Consider the following 11,573-nt stretch of genomic DNA (forward strand, 5'->3'; position numbering starts at 1 on the left):
GCAATAACATGCAAAATCTAGGTGAATTGAATCTATCGGACTTCCTTGGCCACTTTAAAAAGTATGTGATAACCATGAGATTGAATAAAATGTTTTCATGCACAAAACCCTCGTTTAACACCCATAAGGAATGAATATGAAATGCCAGTTCTCTGAATAAAGGAGTACTTTACAGTGGGATTCTGGGAACCCGTGCTCTATGTGTAGATAGGATTGGTACACTGAACTAGGGTCCTGGCATGAAAGAAGTTTATCAATTTTTTTCTTCTTTAAGATCCCATTTTTTACTCTTTGAGATGCTGTGGTAGAATCGCAAAGTACAGAAACACTGGTCAAATCTCAGTTGTCACTCTCAGTTGTCACCCATCAACAAACCACAGCCTGGCCTCCGTGGTCACGAGGTGTAGCTTTTCTCTTTGGATGACTGTCCCACGGTGCATCAAGGACAGAATCGTGAATACCTGGGGAGAATCTGCAGCAGGGTCACAATGTTACCAAATTAGGCAGCAAGGACCTGAGAACACTGTTATTTGTGGCTTCCACTGTACCTTGAGAGGCCCTTGGAGGAACCCAAGGGGAGTCTTTCTTCAACCTGAAGAGCCAACCCTCTTGTGTGCGATTGATCTTTGTATATGTATTTTTATATACATGATCTCTATCAATCAATTTTTGTACTCCTCGGTGAGTCTTATAGCTAAGAGATGCAAATTCAATCTGTTTGAACTTTTCCTCTGGTCAAGATCTCCTACCTATCAGACTGAGGGTCAGACTTTGTCTTCCAGATCCTCTCCACACCTTTTATTTTGAGGAGTTAGCTGACCTGGCCAGTCTTCAGCCAGACACTCCAATGGCACCTTAGGTACCAAGCCTTCCTCGTCAGATAGTAGTTCCCTTCAGCTTCCATAGCCGTGTATGCCTCGGGGGTTTCCTAACTGGAAGTGGTGACCAGGAGTTGCTTTCCGGGTTGTGACACTGTCCCCAGAGGGGAACCCTTACTTTGATTTGCTCGGTGCCTCCCTCCATGAGCAGCAGGAGTCTGCTTCTGCTCAGCATCCTCTGAGAACTTTCCACAAGAATGGTCCCATAGCAAACACCCTACACAGTTCGCTGATGGGACTCCATAACCACAGCCCCTGTGAAATTCTGCCAGTTCACTGTTTGCTAGTTAGTGAGAGAACACATTTTTCAAATACTGATATCTCACCACTGGATGGCTGAGAGATACACCCCAACTCCCAAGCAAATTCTTTTTCTGCGTGATGCTGGTAGAGTCCCAGGAAGGAGCTCTTGTGTTAAAAGGGGTTTCTCCACCTAAACACCAAGCCCTTGCTTTGGGGCTATAGTGAAAAATTCCTTCGGCATTTCTCTTCTCAAGCTTCAAGACATCCAGGCTGAAGTGGCTTCCATGCTGTTCATACAGACACTGCTCTTGGCGGCCTGGTGGCCTGATTGATATTCTGAGGTCTAGCAAAGATTTAGCTCCAGGGGGTCACCAAGAGGTCATGGTCTCAATGATTTCCTCTGTTATTCATCTTTGGCTTGTGGTATTGGAGCCTGCCTTTGATAGCAGGCCTTCCTACCACAACTGCACAGACTCAAGCATTTCAGTGCTCTGGTTTGAGGTGGAGAAGGGATGGCTTCTCATACTGTGAAAATGTCACTGAGTGCATCTGAGAGTATCTCATTCTGTTCCTTTTTTGATGAGCAAATTCATTTCTGGTTGTTTACCAGCGAGACTTCCCAGACTTGGGTCAGCGAGGGAATTGTCCTGGTGAAGTCAGCAGTTTTTAGTTTGAGTAATTCCACTTTCAGTTCCTTGTGAGACACTCGTCTTGAGATGGAGATAAAAGTGGCATTTCTCAGACCTCCAGCGTGCATCTCTACTTTTCTACACCTCTTATGAGTCACCTGTGACTGCCCTCCATGCAGCCAGGGGACCGTTTATGCTGAACTAGCCTTCAGATTTCTCTTCTTGGTGGCAGCAAAACTTCCGAGCCAGCTCACAAGCAAACCACAGGGACAACTTCGGTCTGGGCGGTTCAGCAGGCTCTTGGGTTCCCAGAGCGCCTGAGAGGACTTCTCAAACATGTTTCATGTGGGTTTGTTCACCCCATCCTGTTTCATTTTGATTTCAGACAACCGTTATCTCTCATCTGGGTCAGAAAGCAAGGGCTGCGTATGCTTTCAACCTGACATGAAATACCTTGGCCTGAGTCAAATACCCAGCACTCTGGCCTAGAAAATTGGTTGTGGTATGCCCTAGGTTCTTGTCCCTTCAAAAAGCATCCTCACAAGTGGAAACACGCGGCCCCGGGAGGTCCTTTCTGTCTGATGCTTTACCTCTGCCCCAGAGTGGCAGGACAGAAAGTGTGCTGTGCCAGGCCACGTCGATCAAAGTGATGCAAACTGTGACGGAAGCATGGCCATCTGTGGGAGAGGGCAGTTCTGGGCTTTCCTCGGAGAAAAGGAAGTGCCGTTATACTAGGGATATGCATGTGAGTCAGATTCCCGGAACATCCTCTAATGCACGATATCAGGATGGAATCACATTTGATGTAGCTCTTTTTCTTTCTTTCTTCTTTAACTGAAGCCTGTACCTTCTCAAGGTGGTTGATGTGCCTTAGCCTCTCAGAATCTTCAGATTTGGACTAAGGGAGAACAGTGGGGTATGGGAGCTAGAGAGGATGAGTAGTAATATTATATATTTTATATACTATCCTATTTCTAGCAGTGGTTTTCTGTGTGAACCCAGTTTACATGGTGACCTGGGGCACTAAAGCAAAAGTTTTATGAAATATAGCTACACATATCACTTGTCAGCCTTCTCATTCTTTTTTCTCTTTCTGTTCTTTCAATAAAAAAACCTAAATTACTATCCTGCTTTCTTAAATTACTATTACAAATCATTTATGAGCCAAAGCCCATATTTAGAAAAATAACACTGCATTAATATAAAAGGAACATGTACAAGGGTATTTATTACAATAACTATATGCAATATGTAGTAAATTTGAAAAATCAGAAGACACTATTACATTTTTATAAATACATACATATAGAGTCAAAGTATAAATATGTGGCAATGTTACCATAATTAAAAAAATGTATATATAATAAAAATAAAATAACAATATTTAACTTTTAAGGAGTTTTATCTATATTAAGTTTATTACACTATTGCTGTAAATTAATTTAAGTGTTTTTCATAACCAGTCTATAAACTTTAGTTTTGTTTTCTGATAATTTTAAATATTCAACTATATTTTTCTCTATTTTTTAAGGGGATGCATATTTGTTTATACTTACCCCTTTAATGCATGTATGCTTTTGTGACATTTTCTTGATCACATTAAGTGCTTTTAAAGTCATTATTTTAATTGATTTGTGTCAATTCTAGAACCAATATTAAACTGCTTTGTTTATATAATGTTTTTTGAAGATTATGCCAGTGCAAAATCAATCTGGCACTGGCCAGAGGACCTGGTTCAAGGTCTTTGTTGCCACTGGAGACCACAGAGGTAGCTACTGACATCTGTGGGACCACCAAACTCTCTACTGTCCCTGTGTGACGAGCCTGCGGGGGGAGGGGGGGCGGCAAGATCTGCAAGCCCACACTGTCCCTTGCAAGGTGACTGAGCACGGTGGCTCTGTGCTGCTGCATCTCACCCCGCCCCCAGGGGCACTGGCATTGTCTCAGCTGCTGATGGTGGCCATGGTCGAGGACTGTTGCACCTCAGTCAAGGACCGCACTGCCACCCTGGGCTGCCCTGCCACCTTCGATGCTGTCTCTGAGACCTACAGCTATCTCATCTCCACCTCCGGAAAGAGACCATGCGCTCCAAGTCTCTCTGTCAGAGGTTCACGGACCATCTCATGAAGATCCGCCCCAGGGTTTCTGTGCAGAGGACCCAGGCTCCAGCTGTGGCCACATCATTTTCTATAAGAAAATAAAGTGAATTAACCCTGTTTATAAAACCAGCCATGGCTGGTGTGGTTCAGTGGCTTGAGTGCTGGCCTGGGGACCGAAAGATCACAGGTTTGATTTCCGGTCAGGGCGCACACCTGGGTTGTGGGCCAGGTCCCCCGTCAGGGAGCGTACAAGAGGCAGCTGCAAATCGTGTCTCTCCCTCTCTTTCTCACTGCTTTCCCTTCTCTCTAACAATAAATAAATAAAATCTTTAAAGTAGCCAAAAAGTTTCAGGGCAGTGATTTTCTCATTCCTAAACTTACATTGTTTGCCAATTTTCTTAGATGAACTCTAGAACTGCTTTTTCATGTTTAAGAAATCTCATTGTGATTATGTTTGCCCTATAAACTAATAAGAGGAAAATTAAAAAATACATAACAATCACTATTCCAAGAACATGCATATATGTTTTTACTTATTCAAATCTCTTAAAATATCATTATGAAAAATTTGAAAATGTTTCCTTATATATCTTCCTAGAGATATTCCTCTGTATTATGCTGTGGTTAATAAAATATATGTATATATGTATATATACATATATATGTACTGAACAACAGTGTGGTGATTGCCGAGGGGAATATATGGTGATTGCTGAGGGGAATAAAATATATGTATATATGTATATATGTATATGTACATATATATGTACTGAACAACAGTGTGGTGATTGCTGAGGGGAAGGGGTATAAGAGGATTAAATGGTAATGGAAAAAAGATGAAATAAAAAATATATAAGATATATTTGCATTAATTATTATGGCATGTAGAAAAATTGTTGATTTTAAACATTTATAATTCATTTTCTCTAGTCACGTCTCATTAGTTCTAAAATAAGTTCACCTGTGTTTTCTAGGAATGTAATCATATTGACAGAAGTTAGTAACCATTGGCCTTTCTTTCCCAGCATTCCCATCTCTTAAATATCTTCTATGTCTTAACGTAGTCCCTAGAAATTTCAAGACATTGATGCGAAGATCTTTGACTTCTTCCCAATTGAATGCAGATGATTCTAGTAATTTGTTCTTAATTGTGATGTTTATAACAATTTTAAAATAGTCTTTATTCCTCTAAGGTAGCATCTCATTTTTCTGAGTTTTCCATAAAATTTTACCAGTAATATATGTTAATTTCATGACATAATTTTTACCGTTAAAATAACTATGAGATTTTTATCACTGCAACTATTAATATGGTTTACTGTTTGAGTGGATTTCCTGATTACAGGCACATTCTTTTAGCTAATTTGTCAGAGTCTATCCAGATTAACATTTCTGAACTGAGTGACATTGGCCACTTTTTTTCTCCACCATCATCTGTGTATCATAAGCATTTTGTTTTCTGACAATCTTACAGTTTACAGAAAATAGTTTGATTTTTTCTCCAAAGGGTAAATAAACATGACTATTGTAATAATAAAAACATATTGTGCAAATCTGAGATTGGTGGCTGCCTAGCACAACAGAAGCGGGTCCCCCACTAGGTCTAACTCTGACCACCTGTAAATCAATCCTAATAAAAAGAACACCAAGAGAATAAAAATATGAGCCAATAAACCCCGACTGCATATTGTTGGTTGGTGATAAATCACAAGGGCAGAACACGTTGCCACAGGAGCGATGCTGATTATTCGCTTGGGGCAAGCCTCACTGCCCCCCCCCCACTCTGGCACACATGTGTACACACACAAACACACCCGTTACAGAGAGAGATTCTCTTGGGCTTTTTAGAGTGTGGTGCTCGTTTTTGCTCAAACTTTTTCTTCCTTTAATCATTTAACTGTTCAACGAAGACTTATTCAAGGTTTACTATGTGACCTGCTCTGTGCTAGGTTTTTGGCAAACATTTTATGTAAGTCAGACATATCCTTGTCTTTATAGAACTTATTCATAAGTTGAAACTCAAAGTTTTTTAATTTTTACTTTTAATGCCTTGTTAGACTTTATAAATTGTTAGTTTTTCAGTCCCTTTTCCAATATCTTTTAAATGCATGAGATAGCTTCCTAATTGCGGATGGTCTGAGTGGTTTTTTCTTCATGTTTATTCAGTATGTTCCAGGTAATGTTCTGGTGTCTCAGGTAGACACTACTGGGGATTCCAAAGTGAAGAAAAAAGACAAAAATCTTTGCCCATTGGAGCTCGATACACTCTAATAAAATCCAAATTCTAAGGATTACCAGGACTCATTCAACTTTAATATGCTATGAGAATCAAAGGTACTAAAAAAAAAGTGAATTGGCATTATGGAAAGGCAACAAAGCAGGAGTTGGTGCAAACAAGGGTTTCTACTTAATAATTGTTTAAATTCAATGTATTTAACATCCCTCTTTAGGTAATTCAGTTATCCGTAGTTTTAATAAGTTTCTATATACAGTACTCTCATATATGACTCCAGCTTTTCAGGTAGGTTACCACTGAACAGACTCAGCGGGCTTCTACAGTCTGGTGCATTGCTTCACTCAGACTTTCGACTTCATAGACAGAAACCTTCAAATAGTAGACAAAATAATGAGACGTGAAGTATGAGTATGTATTAGGTGGTTTCAAATGGTAGGGCAGGTTGCCCTAATGCCCCCACCTTCCAAATAAAGTTTTCCAAAATAACGGGAGGCATAGGAAAGTAGCGATTTTCTGAAATCACCTATTGACTCTGCATAGAAACTATATAGGGAGAGTGTAGGTATTGTGGTAATGATCTTCTCTATTGAGACGGATACATTTTGTTCTATGGGAAAATTTTATATCAGCAATATTTCCTTTGGTACTTATTATATTTTAAATAAGAAATATTGATGAGTTGAATTCATTCATTCATTAGATCAACAGACTTCTATGAAGTACCTCCTATGTGCCATGCCCTGCTTTTGTGGTTCTTGCAGTTTTGGTGACAAAAGGTGGGTAAAATTAATATCCCCACTTCACATATGAAGATCTGGAGGCTCAGAGACATCAGAAACTGGTCTGCTATCACACATCTGGAAAGTGGTGGATTTAGGATGGCATGGAACTCGCCACGAGTCATTCTTACTTACCAGGAGTTTAGCTTTTAAAAATGAAGGCCAAGGACAGGGAATGAATTTGCATACCTAGCCAAACACATTAAGAGTGTGAAAAAACTTGCTCCTAGTTTTCACAGTGTTTCAGAGCTTAAGTATAGGCATACCTTGTTTTATTATGCTTCACAGATGTGTATTTTACAAATTGAAGGAAATAACCGTCCACCAGCAAAAAGAATACAAATCGCTGAATTGCAATGCTCACTTTATTGTGGTGGTTTGGAACCAAACCCTCAATAGCTCCAAGGTCTGCCTGTAAACAATCTTCAGGAGAATCCAGTCCAAGCACGCATTTTTTTTGCAGTCAGCACACATACTTGTTAAAGGAATGATACTGTTCATTGCAGAGAATGCTTCTACTTTACACCATCTCTACTCCTGGTTTCTTTTCAAGGACCACATTAGAGCAAACCACCTTTTCCGCAAGCAGCAAGCGTCTACTTAACTGTAAGAGGACAGGAGAAAGTGGCTCACAGCTGGTCTCAGGTAGACACTACTATTCAGTGTCATGAAGATTTTGAGGAAACCTAGAGCTTCTGAGTTTCACCATGGTCTGCTCAGTGCACACACTCACCTCATCATCAACTTTCCTAAGTGTCCTATGTAAATGCAGAGGGAACTAGCCTTCCTAGGGGCCTCAGGGCCATCAGGAGGATCTGCTGATGCTCTTCTTCCTTCTCCTTCTTCCTTCCCTTTGTCTCCATCACCATCATTGCCATTCATTAAGCACTTACCATGTGTGCAGCCCTCTAAGGTTTTCTGTATATTTAAACCTCACAACAATCTTATGAATAGCTACCGTTAACTCATCTTTCAGGTGATGAGGGGTCTGTGAGGTTGTGAAACTGTCGCAAGGTCATAAAATGAATATAAAATTATGGATAAAATACAGATCTATTTAATGCCAGAGAATGGGTTCTTAACTGGGAAGCTATATTCTTATTTTAAAGGATTTACAATGGGACACAGGATCAAGGAACAATGGACCAGATGTGTGAAGCTAACATAAGCCTGTAATTACATAAAATCAGAAGGTTGAGATTTAAAAGTTCTTAATCTGAAGTCCATAGACTCCTGAGTGTGTAAAAATAGACTTTGGAGGATTCGTAACCCCCTAAAACAGGAGTCAGCACATTGTTTACTAAAGCATCATATAGTTAACTATTTTAGGATTTGTAGACTATATGGTCTCCGACAAACACTTATCACTACTGTTGTAAAAAAGCAGCCATAGACAATGCACAAATGAATGGGCAAGGCTGTGATCCAATGAAACCTATTCACAAGAACAGGCTTCACAATGGTTTATAAATTTGATGTGCATATATGCAGTTACTTCTATTGTTGTTTTTAGGAGAAGATTCACAGTTTTCCATAGCTTCTCAAATGGGTTCAAAACCCAAGATGGCTTAAAAAATGGTCAAAATGGTCTCCAAGCCCTCTAAACTTCCATTTCCAGGATTCCATGATTCTATGTGCCTTTTAAATTAACCTTCTTCTATACAGTCTTCCTCTTTAGCAGGTTCATTTGATAGATTCTGCTATGAATTCTTACGTGAGCTATAATTATGGTCTGCTGAGAAGGAAATATAGGACACATTACCATTCCAACTCTCCTTGGCTTATCTGGTCAGGTGATAATGGGCGAGACACAAATACCTTTCAGATTGGAATACAGCAGCTCAATCCTGCACAGGCTGGTCTGAGGTTTGCTGAGGCTTTTTCTTCTTCCCAGAGACCACTTTCTGTGTCCTACTGAGCCTTCTCCAAAGACTGGACTCATTGTCCTGATAATACAGTTTGGATTCCTGAAGTCAGCCAGGTCTGCTCAGGTCCCTACCTAGAAGGATGTGTTGGCCTGATGCATCTCTGCAGCTGTTCAGGCACCCTCTCCTAACTTAACATGCTCTTTCTCTTAGGATTCCTCAGCTTCATAAGTTAGAGAATCTTATTTACTGCCTGCCATGACACTGACATGCACCTTGACCTTGCCTTCCACTCCATGTGACTTGTCTTCCCCTAACTAGAATCTTTAGGAGGAGATTGCTAATTATATTCCATTGTGTTTGCCACCACAGATCCTGATTCCATGCTCTGCATGTACTTTTTAGGTTATTAGCATTGAGATCCCTGAAAACCAGTTTTAAATTCTTGCATCACTTCTGAAAAATATAAATAATGATTATCGAGTCCACTTGAATAGAAAGCAGAATCATCTGCTTTAAATTTTAGAAAAAAATGAAAATAAGACAAATATGAATCATAATGTGATTGCACTTATCTTCCAGGTTTCTAAGAATGGAGAATTGGGCAGAGGGGAAGAAGCAGGAAGAACAATAAAGGGAGAAAAGAAATGACAGAGGAGAGGGGAATGGAACAAAGGAAATGAAGAAACAAAGAAGTACAAGGGAAATGATTCACGTAGTCTGTAGCCAAACAACTACTGTTAGGTTGACGTCCAGTATCATTATGATGCAGGCATTTCTCACAGCAAGAGCCCCCCACAGAAGGAAATAAACCAGCAAATGAAAAATAACATGAACATAAATCATGTAGCTGGTATTAGGGAAAGTTTATTCCATGTTAGACCCCTGCATCTATCACATCAGGATTAGTGCTAGCTCTCTGAAATGAACCATCAATAAGAGGACCATGTGGTGCTGACCGTACCTCCAACCAACCAAGTTCATTTGGTAGCAGCAGAGCACCATGTAAACAGAACTGGGTCACGGGATGCATGGATCTTGTCTGGGCAACTCACTATGTGACCTTGGTTGATCAATATCTGTGCCTCTGTTTCCTCATTTGTCAAAGGTGAATAAGAAATCCTTGCTCTGTTTGTTTCACATGAATGTTAGGAGGATGGAAAGTGGAATGTCACAGATATATGAGTGTATTTTATACTCACCCCAATATTGGGGTGAGTATAAAATACCAGGTAAATGTAAAAGGAACTTTTTTTTACTTGACAAGATAATGTGTAGGCGGGGGTGGGGCTGATGGCATTTTGTATAGAAGGCTTGGTGACTCAATGAAGTGTCTTTTTTTCCCCCAACTCGCCTACAATTATTACTGCCTTCTTGATGTTTTGAGACATACTTGTCCCCTTCAGAAATGCCAAAGGTGAAAAATACTGCTCTACTGATATAATCCGTCACCCTTGCTGCCTGGGCAAGGAGCGCACAGTCAGTTTAGTAATTAAGCTTTTCAACACTGCATCATAAAGTTTTGTTCTGGCAAGGGCTATATTTATCAGCTAACAAGTATTAAATCACCCCACTGCTCCAGCCGTTTCTCACTCGAATATGCTCCTTTCAAACAGAGCAGCTTTCCTTGGCTAGCTTGATTAACGACGCTCTCGTTTGGAAATATTACAGTGCAGTGTGGCTCTGTGGGGCTGACACCCACACACCTTGGCAACTGTTCCAAACGGTGCTGACCCTGGTTTCCCAGGGGAGCTTGATACCTTAGCCCCGGGTCTTTTAGGGCATCCTGGCCATCTGAGTTTTCACAGCCTTCTGGGACGCTTTCCAGCACAAGATAACCCCATATCCATTTCATTTCTATGGGGAAAGGGGCAAATGAAAATGAAGAACACAAGCATTTGATACATTGTTACTTCCTCATCTTAGCATCAGGGAATTGGTCTCTTCCTATCATAGACAGATCCAAATGTAAAATGAGTTTTCAGAATGATTAAAGTAGCAAAGTAACTGATCTACATACAAGGCAGGGTTGAGTTTTCTTCTCAGGTTGCATACAGTCTTCTCACAATAGGTACAGAATTATTAGGGAGACACAGCATGAAGAGATACCGAAAGTCATCACTAGTGGCTTAGAAGACTCTGTCCGTAGGCATCCCACCCACCTTTACAGATTGTTTTCCTTTCCTTTGGAGGCTATACATTCATGAGACAAATATAAAACTTCAGGATGTTTTCACTCATGTGACTCCAGAATTATATTAAAAACAAAAGTTAATACATGTGAATGATTTTTCTACCTTTTATAGAAGGATAAAGCCAAAATAAAGAAAACGTTAATCAAATATGGGCCAGAATAATGAAAGAAGTCTCAGTATTTTTTTAATGATATCATAGCAGAAATTATGTTAATTTCCCCTTTCTTTCTCGTGTTCAAAAAATAAATGACAGTATACACAGGTATTTCTGTTTTTCGTCAACCAGTTGCTAAAAGAACACATAATACTCCCTAGAATCACAAAACCGTCTTTGTAGCTGTATAAGCAAGTTCTTCCCATGCCTGTGTGTGTATGATGAGTGGGCATGTAAGTGTGAAGCTTAAGGTCGCTGGCAAGATAAGAAGCCTTTTGTTAGACTTTTCGTAGTTTGAGAGGCTACAATGATTTCTTTCCTTTCAAAATGATAAAACAGAACTTGCCATTTTGCTCTTCAAATTAGCAACAGGTAGCTTGTTTGGAAGGCCGGGGACCCATGTCTCTCCAGCCAGCAAGTCACTGGATTGTCACCAAACCATGTGGGTCACTGAACCAGCGTGTTGGCAAATATTGAACCACTTCAGGTACATCT

Source organism: Sturnira hondurensis, unplaced genomic scaffold (genome assembly GCF_014824575.4).
Source record: "Sturnira hondurensis isolate 20B ecotype Veracruz unplaced genomic scaffold, ASM1482457v3 Scaffold0005563, whole genome shotgun sequence".
Taxonomy (NCBI): Eukaryota; Metazoa; Chordata; class Mammalia; order Chiroptera; family Phyllostomidae; genus Sturnira; species Sturnira hondurensis.